The sequence below is a fragment of the Pundamilia nyererei genome, unplaced genomic scaffold (genome assembly GCF_000239375.1).
Source record: "Pundamilia nyererei isolate P.nyererei 1_Seehausen unplaced genomic scaffold, PunNye1.0 scaffold00039, whole genome shotgun sequence".
In the NCBI taxonomy this organism is placed as follows: Eukaryota; Metazoa; Chordata; class Actinopteri; order Cichliformes; family Cichlidae; genus Pundamilia; species Pundamilia nyererei.
The window spans coordinates 4,089,750-4,102,960 of NW_005187440.1; the positions used below are offsets into that span (position 1 = coordinate 4,089,750).

General features: G+C 40.0%; 1 protein-coding gene across 2 annotated transcripts in view; it reads left to right on the forward strand.

Moving 5' to 3' along the window:
- Positions 1-13,211, forward strand: part of LOC102216220 (vitamin D3 receptor A) — a 93,740-nt gene that overhangs the window by 24,032 nt on the left and 56,497 nt on the right. Inside the window, exons 1-2 of one of the 2 annotated variants that reach the window (XM_005730846.1) lie at positions 3,742-3,836; positions 4,803-4,943. The exons of the other annotated variant lie outside the window; for it this stretch is intronic. The gene's annotated coding sequence lies outside the window, so the exon portion shown is untranslated. Of the gene's footprint in view, positions 1-3,741; positions 3,837-4,802; positions 4,944-13,211 lie in introns of those variants that run through there. 2 annotated transcript variants of the gene reach the window in all.

Genomic DNA, 13,211 nt, shown 5'->3' on the forward strand with positions numbered 1-13,211 from the left:
TGCAGGATGTCTTCCATAGGGCGGGCACTCTCCCCAGTCGCAGACTGAGGTTGAAGACTCGTTGTAGCGGCTCCCCAAGTTCAGCAGCACACGCCTTAAGCATCCTAGGACACACCTTGTCTGGAAGAAGACTGTCCACAAGAAATATGGCTTGTTATAATACGGACATGAGTAATATGTTATACTGATATTTATAAACAGAGGAAATAAATAAGTCAGTCCTGCTTACTCTGGTGATTCATGGGCTTTAGTCTTACCCCAAGAATGACATTTGTGATTACGACTGAAATGTCTCAACATTAAGATGGATTACCATGAAATGTAGCACATTTCAAGTCGTTGTTGCCTTATTTTTAACTGTTTTCTGGTTGAATAAAACTGTAAAATGGATTTCCATTTACATGACTGTAATCTAGTTCCAATAACATTACAGTTCAGGTTTGTAAATTCTAATCAGAGCGGACTATGCTAACAAAGCCTGGTCTGTGCAGGAGTGGCAAAAACAATTTGCTGACTTACTGACCCCATGTTCCACTTTTGCTCAGCTCTCAAATTTCCTTGTGTCTGAATGGAAAGAATGCAGCAAATTTGTTGAGAATATTGGGTCCAGTTTATTGATGTTGGAGGCTTGTGATGACATTGTCGAAGAGCTGAAGGATGAGGCAGAGCCAAGGAGCATAAAAAAATCTTAAAATGGGGACAGAGGAAAGGGCCTGATTGTTACTGAGAATGCTCCTTTCCCTGGACAGTGTGTTCCTGTGTGCGGCCGTGTAGGTGCCAAAACATCCCTGAGAATCTTGTGGCTCACTCAGGGGACACAGCAACCAATCTTCTGGCTGCACACTGTGAAGCTGATCAAAGAGTGTGTTTGCCAAGTACTGCAGCATTCCTTTAGGTTTGTGCAATTGCACTGGTCTTTGTGCCTTCTGACTGCAGCTGAAAAACCAGTGTGAGGACTGCATTCATCCAAGTAAAGGTCCAGTCATATATAAGAGCCAGTGGGCCAGGGCTGCCTGTAACTATTTGCTTTTCCAGCTGTTTTCTAGACTCACCCTGTGAGTGGGAGAGAGTGCTGTGTGTGTATGTGTGTGTGCGTTGGTTAGTAGGTGGGGGCATTAAAGTGAGATGGAGACATTCCGAGTTCTAGGAAGGAAACTATTGAGGAAGAGAGAGCTATGAGGAGTCCTCGTGTTTCTTCTGCTCCTATTGCTGTAGTGTGTGTGCACAGTGAAAACACCCCGAGAAAATCCGGGCATCTCATGTGATACTCGCTCACTTTCTCTCTCTCGCTCCCTCTTTTTTGTTCTCTTTCTCATGCACACACAAACCCAGAGGAAGACTAAGTCCCTTGTGCGCATGCCCCTGACATAAACACGCCCATATGCCTTGCATCGTATAGACTGATCCGCCTCTCAGACACAAAGCAACAAGGGATGGCCTAGATTCCAGCACATGCACACACAGGCAACGCTGTACAGAGGAAATATCCCGTACACGTGATTGTCACGTATATTGGTTTATGAATGTACATGCATATATATTTGCCCTGTTAAAGCTGGCTGCACTGATTCATGCACCGCTTGATTGAGATAAGAAAGTCAGGCGGGGGGTGGGGAAGAAGAAACATTACTGTTATCAGCCAAATGGGAGCAGCCATGCTGCTGTAAATTTGAATAATGCATTTATTGCAGTTACAAAGGCTATTTGGCGATAGGAACCACATATCCAGTTTTGAAGGATTCCATTATATTTTTCAGTAAACATTAGTTTTTTGACATCCATATTTGGTTAGTAAATGGAGATTGTCTAACCCAGTTAATATTTAAATGAAAAAGCGGGAAACAAATAGAAAAGCTTTGATCTCCCTCCCTTATGTGATATCCAACCATACAGATCATTTTAACCAAGGTGGCCTGTTCCTTATATGCAGAAAATGACAACTAAACTACAAGTAGGCAATGCAATTCAATTGCTCTTAAAAATGGGAGAGTGACATGAATAGAAGTATGAGAATCTGCAGTCGTCAGCTCGAATGACCTTTACAGTGCCATTCACTGCTGACTATCCTCATGGCGCAGAGCTTAAAAGTAAAGATTTTCAATGCAGTAATCAAGCCGACATTAGGCTTTGACAGAATAATGCCACATAACTGTATGACCGAATGACTCAGCGAGATAATGTATTGACATGCTCAGTCGCACCTATAAGAAGGAGAAGAGCAATGTGTTAGTGTTTACTTGAATTGAAAGGTTAAACAGGAAAGCGTGAATACCTTTGACCTCCGGCAGCTAGACTGACCTGCACAGCCTCAACCTGTGTGTCATCAAGCATTAATGGTGACAACATACTGATAAATGACACTTGTGGAAAATGTTTCAGTAAGTTGCAGCATGCGTCTATAGTGTACAGGATGCAGAAGTGGCTTAGGCTCGCATGCATATCACACTGTGACGCAAAGACATGTAAATGCATCGAGATACCACAGTGGCTACTTCTGTAGAGAAATATCTCAATGTTACAGTGCATCTAAGAACACGCAAAGCATGTAGGTGTATTAAGACAGGAGGTCTATCAGCAATTGCAGGGGCATAGAGCAGAGAAAGTTAGCATGGTCTGCTGCAAAAACAAAGCACAACAAGTTTCCTTATGCCAAATGCTAAAAAATTCCTACTTCTACAGAAAAGTTCAAGCCATCAATATGCTCACATGGTATCAGTGCTTTCAGTCCCACATGTACAGAAACTTATGGATTTATGTAACTGGCTTGTTGTCAGTGCCAGCTTTGCATAGGTTGGAAGGTTTGAAATCCAGCTCATGGGATTTTCATAAAGCAATGAGATCAAGCAAAAAATAAATAAATAAACAAATAAATAAATAAATAAATAAATAAGTAACATAAACCAAGTCATACAGAGTGATACCCTGCCCTGAGCCATCCAGGGAAATGACAAGAGATAGCTAAAAGAAGAGAATCAGTTCTAATTACAGAGTGGGCGATGTGGTGATTGATGTGCTACAGTAACCGCCCAGGGGTGACACAGAATAGCACCACAGGGCCCTATCATTCCCACAGAATTCTTTCACCCAGTAAACAAATTAGCTTTGGCGTGTGTCCCAATATACGGTAAATTATGGACACATACCAATAGGCGAGTCGGTCAAAATGTTTTCTAGGCTAAGCCGTTATCCCGTCATCATGGGTATACTATCAGCTACCACCAGTTTCCAGTACAGAGGGAGCACAAAGGTTAGAAGAAGCTGGAACTTTCATATATTATGTATAGGTGAACCATATATGATTCATGATGAGAAATGCGGACACATTTAAGCTTCAAATGCAACGGTATTAAAACAGATCCCTCCACCCACCCACACATACACACACCCGTGAATTGGTCTAAACACGTGTAGTATATTTAGTATACATCTTTATAGATTCATACAGCTAAACGCCCTGAACTTTAAAAGCTGCCCTTACTCTTTTCGACTTTACCCCTTATTTCAGTTTATATTCTTAAGGTTTATTTCTGCAATTGTTTACTATCTATCGGACCGTCAGCTACGTCACGACACACCCCTATATGGTACGGAGACAGCTGGAAACTCAGCACGAGACTGATAAGCTTCTCGACCAATGGGAAAAGACACTATTCCAGAGTGGAGAGTTGTGATTGGACATCTGGGAGGGGGATTATATATATGTACAGATATGCCCGACTGCTAAACCATGTGGGGCGGGACTACGGAGAAGTGCTGTCCATCTATGTTGATACAGATCTGAAAAAAAAACTGGACTAACGGAGCGTCTGCCTACGTTGCTTTTCGCATGGACTAATGTAAGTTATTTTAGACTTTCCCGTACCTTTGGGCGTGCCTCGCGCTGTCTGACGTGTTATAACACTTTTGTAGCATTATACTTAGGCCATTTACCCCCTCTCGTTTCGTTTAGCTTAAAACTGCTTTTCAAGCCGAGTGGTACACGCGCTTTTCAGGCCAGCAAAGTGGTGCTGCCGTTAACGTTAGCTGTTGTCATTGCTCTCTAGCGGTCTGCATTATTTTGACATGCAGCTGACACAAACAATGCGTCCAGTGAGGCTAGGTGTAATGCCATTGTAGAGAGGCCATTTTCACAGCCGTCCCGCTACTGTAACACAACAATTCAGTAATAAGCGTGGCGTGTGAAAATTAAAGGACACTTTGGCGGTGTGTGACCGCTGGTACCGCTGTTTTTCTTCTTTTTCTTTTACTACCCCGAGTCCGGTCCTCGATCAGGCTCAGCCCGCTTGTGTGTGAGGGAAAAGGAAAGGGGCAAAAAAAAGAGTCTTTTTAATTATGTGTCAGTTGAATATGTACCGACACATTTACACGCCATGTAACCTCCGGTGGTATCGCAAATGCTCAGTTTGCTAGATTTTCTGGCTACACGTAAGCACTTGGTTGTACGCTCCAAGTCCTATTCGGGCAAACAAAACAGCGTTTAATGGCAAAGCGGCGTGGACGTGTTGCAAAGTTTAGTTTGAATGAAGTGTTGCATCATGTGTAACTACTGCTCCTCACACACGAGCCCGTGAAATGACTGTGGAAAAAAGTCCAAAGCCCCTTCCTCTGGACGTGTTTACCTCGAGCACGTCAGGTCGTTAAAATCGCCAGATTTGTAGAATGACGTTTGGCGCTACAGTGTTTCCATGCACGAAATAACGGCACGTCAGCGGTAATGTTACCCAACTCCCACCTCTCCGACTGACCGTTAGACAGTCCTGCTTAATTCACTTGTCTTTTTTTCTTTCTTTCTCTGTTTACAGTTTTTGTTTTATACAGAGGGCAAAGTTTTTCAACGCGGGGGGAAATTGTTCACCTTTAGCTCCACTAGTTAGTGACCTGGCTGCAACATCTGGGCACCTCTCTGCTACTGTACAAAAGTGAAGGTTGATATGCAACATCAGGTAAGACGGAACTCACTGGCTTGGTTTTGTGGTGCATCACAGCTTCGCTTAGCGTGCGTGGCGATTCTTATCAGTTAAACACGAGCAAACAAAATGAAATCTGTATATTAAAAAAATATATATCCCGTGTTCGGGATATTTGTGAAGCTCTGCCGCTTCTCCACTCGCCTCATCCCGGTGTCGTTTTGTGTGTTGTGTTATTGTTACTCCACATTCTACATGTGTATGTTCGCCTCCCCTGCAGCCCAGCAGCAAGGCCAATGCGCAAATCCCTATCCTTTATTACACTGCATTAAAATGAACATGTGTTAGCCTGGCGTGCAAAGCAGCAGGCGGATTATTGATGTGGCTTTAGACACATCAATAATTTACGGGGTTGCATACTTTCCTTCTCAGAGGTTGTCCGCCTCTGGTGCTGAGGAGACTGCAGGGAAAAGACAAAGGGACAGATTAGCATGGAGCCAAGGGGAGCAGAGTAGACATGCATAGACTTCAGTAAGGTGACATGTTGTCTGAGTCTGCTGTCCCATTCTATTTTATGTCTTAAATATGCATTAGCAGATACGAGCCACTAAAAGGTCAAAGCTACACCATCCAGTGATTAATTTCAGTGTTTGTTTTTCACAAAGTAAACTTTAACTATCCTGAAACCTGTGCGTCTTTCATTCTCAGTCCTTAGTGCCCATCATATCATTTGTGTTTCTTATGTGTTTCAATTTAATAACACACTGTTAGGCTTGCTTTAAATAAGAAGAGGTAAATGTTTTACTCGCTGGAAGAGCAGGACATATTTCTTGGGATGTTTCCACCTGCGCAGAAAGTGGTTTCCTTGACTTAATTATTATTTGTTTATATAGCTGTTTTGCTTTATTTTTAGTGCTAAAGTCTCTGTACATCTTTTCATGCCAAGGCAACCAGGGCATCAGAAAGTTAATGCTAAAATGAAGAAAATGAGCTGGTAATTTGTCATATTATGGTTTTGTTGCATTATTTGTACATCTGTTTTTTGGGGTTTTTTTTGCCTAGCTCTTCTGATCTTACCTGCCTGTTGGTCTCCTTTGTCCCGAGGAAAAACACAATGCAGAAACCGTAATTTCTGCCACTTTGCAGTGTTATTTATTTCATTTAAAGGATCCTACCTCCCATCTATTACCTTAGCGGGATACACAGAACCTTTCTTCTGTAATGAGGTGCTTAGTGGGGCACATTGTGCTTGAGAGGTTTGTACTCGCAGAGTTACAGGCAACTTGTAAAATGATAACAGATGCATAGAGTCTTCAAGGTGGAGAGTGCTGTTTTGAAATTCCCAGGAATATGAAATGCACATGTACATACATGTGCACATGCACACGTACTTGTTAGTGCGTGTTACATTTTTTTGTCTAACTTTATGCCGGTCAAGTCATCTGTGATTTGTGTACTAAAGTCTCGTGGCAATGCGGGCACAACCACTTTTCTTACATGTTGAAAGTGATCTTGGGTAAAAACATTGAAGATAAGATAAACAGAGTCATTGCTCTGATGGGGATAGAAAATCAATCACTTTAAAAATGTAAAATTTTAGAGGGAAGGCTCATTATAAAATCAAAATAAAACCAAATCCCCTGGTTAAAATCACTCCTATAAAAATCAGTTTTTAATATCAGGGTATGTATTAGATGGTAACCCCATACCCTGGTTGTCAGCATTTTTCAATAACACTTGTTGATTGTTTAAGGGGGTTTTTTTTGTGTTTTTTTTTATTTGGCATGCTGCACACAAAAACTTTTGGGTCTGATTTGGAGAATTGGCTATTTGCTGGTGTGAGTTCAACTGAATACTTCTGTTCATCTCCTTTGAGGATTATTGATTAAAACACCTGCAGAAGCAATAGTGTTATTTTTCTAAAGCTGCTTGATCCAAATAGTAATAAAGCTTGTTGAATAAAATGACTATGTCCTTAATTGTACTAATTAATCTTACATTTAACCTGGACACTCTAGCTTTTAAAATAAGTGATTAGGGTTGGACAATAGGCTCTGCACAAACTGCAGTCATGTGGCATCTGTGTTGCAAGTAGGGCTTGGTGATAAAATAATAAATGATAACACAAAGAGACAGTGATTTCGCAAATGCAGCAGACTACTATACTGAAAAGACATGGTGCCAGTAAGCACATGTAGAATTTAAGTGGCTGATTAAAGTAATTGACACTCTTTGCCAACTCCCTGGCCCAAGTCATTTCTTTCAGAGGGCATTTTCACAGCTGAGGCATAGAGAGACAGTTGAATAGCTGTGTCTTCTTCTAGTTTGCTGCCAGATTGGATTTGTGGTTAAGTTGTACATCCATAAATGAGCCTCACTGTCTATGTCACTGAGACAGTGATGCACTTCCTGTACATTTTTTAAAGTATCCATTAAATTTGCTGATTGCTTGCTTACCCTGGACCATAAGGGAAATAATACAGAGTAGTCTCTTGAGATTTATTTTGCATTCATATCATGTTCTTGTTATTTGTTTGGAATTGACCAAAGGAGTTAGTTTCCCGTTTTGTTTGTATGCTTCTGCAACATTTGAAGCCTTTGACTGGTCGGAATTAAGAGTTTAGTTTATTATATATACACCTACAGTTGTAAATGTCTTGCAGTATATTTATCATGTTCAAATTCTGACAAAAATAAATTAAATTAACCTCATATCTAAGGAGTAAAAAGGAATCTTTAAGCTTGACAGAAATAGTGATTTGATTTATATGATGATATATATCAATATCAACTGGTGTGAAAAACATTACTGTGATTCAAGTATTTTGTAAGTGGAAAAGCATAAAACTATAGCAAACTATCACCACTGGTTTGACAGTTGCCGATCCCTGGTGCTGATGGATATCGACATCATCCATCGGCACAATCCTAGTAGAGATACAGAGACGAGGTTCTTCTTTTTAATCTTTTTGCTTCTCAGAGCGTTACAGCTTGAGTCAGTCATGGTCGCAAAAAAATAGTTTTCCTTGTTTACGCACTTGCATGTGCAGCAAAATTCATGCTGAAGAGCTTGCTACCATACAGGAGAGCAACAGTGCAACATCATCAGAAAAAAGGGGACAATGCAGAGCAGATCGAAATATCATGTCCTTCATTTTAGCCAATAGCAGTACCGGTTAGCTCAACCACCATCATCAGATCAGGATGGGGTGTTGTCTTTGGGCTTAGAGAGATAAGCACTTGCTGGCCTTTACCACACATGAATGAATCAGGCTATTATTAGGTAGTATTTATAATACCGTCAAAGGTATGTGGACACAACTTTAAAGTATACTGACAGTAGCAGTGTTCTCATTCTTGTGTTTTAATTTGTCCATATATTGTTGTTAATGCTTTCAGTGTTTTCTCTCTGACCTTTTTCTGTTCAGTTAAAAAACTCAATACAATATCTTTTCTCTTTTTTCTTCTGCTGCTCTGGTGATCACACCAACCACTATCTCCTCAGTTTTTTGTTGTTTGTTTTTTAAAAAACAAACACATCACTCCCTGTGTGGCGAAGGTTTTCCCCCAAGGGAAAAGACTAAAAGACACCAGGTGTTTTGTAGTTTCAAAATTTTAAGCCTGCCAGCTGTTGGATTTCTGCTATGAATGATAAATCGGAAATTCAGTTGAGGAAAACAGATATTTTTCTGCTTCGTGGTGTTCACATGTAATAGATTTTCCTTTATTCCCATAGCCACATCTCCTCTCCACCTCCCTTTTTAATGCGAACATGCTCAACAGGGGCTAATAGATTCCTTATGAGAGGTAATTGTGTAGCTACAACATAAATGCAGGGGAGGTTCTGGTGTTGTGGTTAGTCTGATTAGGTCTTGTTTGAAGCCCTAAGGGATTTGGCGAGATAAACGTCAATAGCAGCTGACCTCACAGCCTAAGGTCACAGGCTACCATGCAAGTAGCGCTCACAGAGCTGCAACTTCTCTGGGTCCCACACTGAATGTTGGTAAACAGTGGCGTAGATCACAGGGTTTGTGCACTATGTTGTGGTCAAGTGCAACTTTGCATAACACTAATGGGGTTAGAGGTTCAATTTCCACAAGGCAAAAATGCTTGCACCACTGGAAATAAAAAGCTTTTTGGATAATAGATCTCCAGTCAAGAGACAAACAGTTCCTCTGTGCTCTTGCTGGAAATTCTTTTCTCAGGGATTTTAAAATGTTTTGTCAGGAGCCATTTTAATTTGATGTAGTTTTCAAGATTGCAGGGATGGTTGAATATTGGGTGAGGGTTTTTCGTCAGAGGTCACAGTAACCGAATATTGTTATCCATTTAACAGAAAAATCAGACTGCACGCTGCCATAGCGACAGATTAAAATTCTGGTGGTGGAGCTACTGTTAAATGAAATACTACCACTACTAATGATAATAATAATAACAGGACAGAATGAGTTGAAGTTAGAGCTTGCTAGGGCTAAATTAAAATCCCAATTACATTTTGGCTTGAATTGACTGAATGATTGTTCACTGACAACATTTGCACATTTGTACTATAAATGTGTTGCTACTTTGTGTTATCTATCTGTCAAGGTGGGGTTTTTATAATAATAATAATGCATACTTTATTGATCCCCGTGGGGAAATTCCTCTCTGCATTTAACCCATTCACTCAGTGAAGCAGTGGGCAGCCACCAATCTAGCTCCTGGGGAGCAGTGTGTAGGGACGGTACCTTGCTCAGGGGTACCTCAGAGTAGCCGTTCAGTGGATTCAAACACCTCGACCTTCCGATCATGGGGTGACCACGCTAGCTACTGAGCTATCCCTGCCCATAAGATATTTTGCAATATGATTGTGCTTCAAGTATTGAAACAGACTGGTGGTGTTGACTTTGTTTTCTGAAGCTGTTTCGTTTTTGACTTTGTTTTTTGTTTGGTGTCATCTTTGTCAAAATGTGTCCATCACGGCAGGCATAAGATTTTTAAAAACATTTTTTGTACGAGCTGCTCGGGTTGCAAAGTCGACTCAATGATGCTTCCATGTTTGGCCAAGTATTAATAGAAAAAAAAACAACCAGTCAGTTTTTTAAAAAGATATGGGGCAGAGTAGGATCTGAATGTCAGTTTTGATAAATTTTTGCTTTTTTTTAATAAAAAAATAATAATGAAAACTGATAACAAGCTCTGGTACTTGCACCATCTGAGAGTCCATATTCAATTGGTGACATCTGTTTGCTTCCTTGGAAGAAATGTTAACCATGCTATCACGCTTCCTTATGAGGTGTGAAGTGTGGTAGTAGTGAGTTCATGAATGCATGCACTTTTTATATTTTTGCTATTGTCATTTAAAATAAATTGTAATGCTATTAAATCTGTGCTATAATCATTAAAAAGCCTTGGAAATAAAATGACAGACAAAATAATACTGTGCCAGAAATTTTTTTATCACATTGTGCATCAAAATGATAGACAATGGCAAATCTAACACAATCTCTGTGTAATATATGATTGTGTTAGTGTTTGTGCACTCTGGCTTTAAACAAAACATTTATTACCGATTCTTGGTCTTGGACATTTTCCTTCAACCAGATCAATTTAAATTAAATTGAAAGTGGCCGTACCTTTGATGAATAGTTGGAAAATTTGCTGCGGTGATAAAATTACGTCTTCAGGTAAAGATCTAAGATCAGTCAATTTAACGTACAGCATCATCCACTTACCTGTTAGACTGATTTAAAATAAAACACGGGCTTGCATTTGTTTTAGCATGGCCTGCACAGTTTAATGTGCCCAGAGGACAACAGGAAACTAAAATCACTATTCTGTCTCTGCAGAGGTAGATTGGTGTTCAGGTGATTAAAAAGGTGCCAAGGTCTAAAATAATAAGTAGCAAACGCCCGATACAAGAAGCATATACTTATTGCAACATATAATTCTTTATACCTGTAAATATAGAAAGAGACAAATGTTTTATAAGCTTAGACAACAGGTGAGTAAGGAGTGATGGAACTGAATCACTTGAGTGTGTTATGTCAGACATAGTACTGCTGTAGGATATTACAGAATTAATCCACACGTTTCTGTTTTCCTGCCCACCCCCGAGCATGGAACAGACTTTTAGAGGTTCTGCGTCACATTTTGTGCTTTGAATGTTGATGAGAGTGATATATGTACAGATGGTATTGAAGCTGGCAGAAAAGCAGTCCATCAGCCATAGATTCAGTCTATGCAATGAAAACCTTGTCCACAGGCTGGCAAAAATAAGCCAGTCACAGTTTATTTCTACAGCTCATGCTGGAGGACAAGATACACACTCTTTAAAAGAAGGAATCAAATTGTGACTGTTTATCCTGAATTGCACAAATCATTAAGTGTCTTTGATTCATTTTAATTAAAGTCAGGCAGCCAAACTTAAAATGCAAAAGATATTTCTTAAAGCAGCAGAAAAGCTTTTTGTTACCATCGCTGCCACCTCTGTGGAAGATTAGACACACTTTCCATTGATTTAAACTTTGGGCTTTTTAATTAGAGTGATGTGAGACTTCACTTGGATGTGTTTTACAGCCACACTAAAAGCACGACTGGCTCATTACTGTAGTCACTCATTAAACCCAGGAGCACATGTGTTTCAGAGAGTGCATGAGAATATGGCGAACTGGACTGTTATTTAACAGAAGACACAGGGAGAGTGACGGACAGCTCTCAACACCAAGCCTTCAGTGCAGAGTGTTTTGAGTTGGACAAAAAAAGTTTTTGTAATTTTTTTGTAATTTGAATTAAAATGAAAGCAGCTATGTGTAGTTGGCAGCAAATTTGGAGTAAGGACTGGTCATCGATTAGTGTAATGTTATTTTGGCTTCAGCTGTCCCTCAAATGGGTAACATCATATCATTTTCATCATGTCAATATTTCATTTTAAAAGGATCGTAGAATTTCTGACTGTTGCAGAGAAATGTTGGAGGATGAAACTCTGAAATGAGATTCAGGCTTCTGTCTGTCCTACTGTGTCTGTCTACGGAGGCCCACTGTAAGGGGCTTTCACTGAGCTGCTAACCCTTCTTCTGAGCTCTTTTTTCCCCCCATTCTTATTTCCACTTTCCTTATGCTACCTTAGCACAGAGACAGAGAGACCAGCCCACTGAAGACGATTGGCTGTTGCTTAACGGGCCCCTTACAGAAGACTCCGCCCATCTCACCCTGTTTGTCCAATAATTAGTCATCCAGAAGGGCAGTGGATGACCAAGCAATCCACTGTATATGTGCACACAGGTTCTATGGTGGTCATTACTACTGGTGTAATTATGTCCTTCTTCTCACTACTTCTGCTTTCGTCCAGATTTTTTGACACGTGTACATGAGCGCTATACAAATACAGGCCATTTACCATTTACCATAATCACTTTGGATCCAGTGTAAATTTAAAACAACAGGCAGATGCCAGCAGAAAAAGCAAAGACAAAGCATATCTTGGCTCAGAGGCAGAGCACTTTTATTCTGTGTTTTTACACACAGTCACAGGGAAGCACACACTCTCTCACTATTATTTTCTCTTATTCAGAGTATTATATTATGGCCTGCAATAGTCAGTTAAGACTCTTTATAGTTGGATTTTGTTTTTACGCGTATTTTCTGTTTGTTTCTTTGCCATTCCAAATTGTTCAAGAGTTTCTAAAATAGTTTGAAATAGCAGCTTGTGAAATTCTGTGATGATTGATGTCAATGTTTACAATAAGTTCTTTTTTTTTTTTTAAAAAGCTAAAAAAGTAAAAGCTATGAGATCAATACATTTCAACCTAAATATAAAACAGTAAAATAAGTTCTCTCTGATCTGTTTTTATGGCAGCTGAATTGAGAATGTTGTTACAGATGTATCCATTTAATGTCCATAATTATTCACCACAGTTAGTAGGATGACCTCTGCATCAGATGATAGAGGAATCCAAATGTTGTATTGATTTAGACAAATAGCGTTTCTTCCCACATTTTTCTTCTTACTGCACAGATTAATGTTTCTGTCCATCCAAAAAATCCTGAAGCCAGGTACGGTCACACTGTCGTTTAGGAAGTGTTAGTGTAGCAACTCCTCCATGAAACACATTGGAGTACACTCTGTAAGCCCTCTGGGTTTCAGTCACATCACTAAGCTCGTCCACATTATTGCTCAAAGAGCTCACATTGTTATGGTGATGGCTGGAGCCTCTTAACCCTCTCAGGCTCAAATTAAACTTTTTGTTGCTAATGCACAACCAAGTCCTGCAGTGGTACTTATGAGTAAAAAAAACTCATAAAATATGTATGTGGGGTAATCAG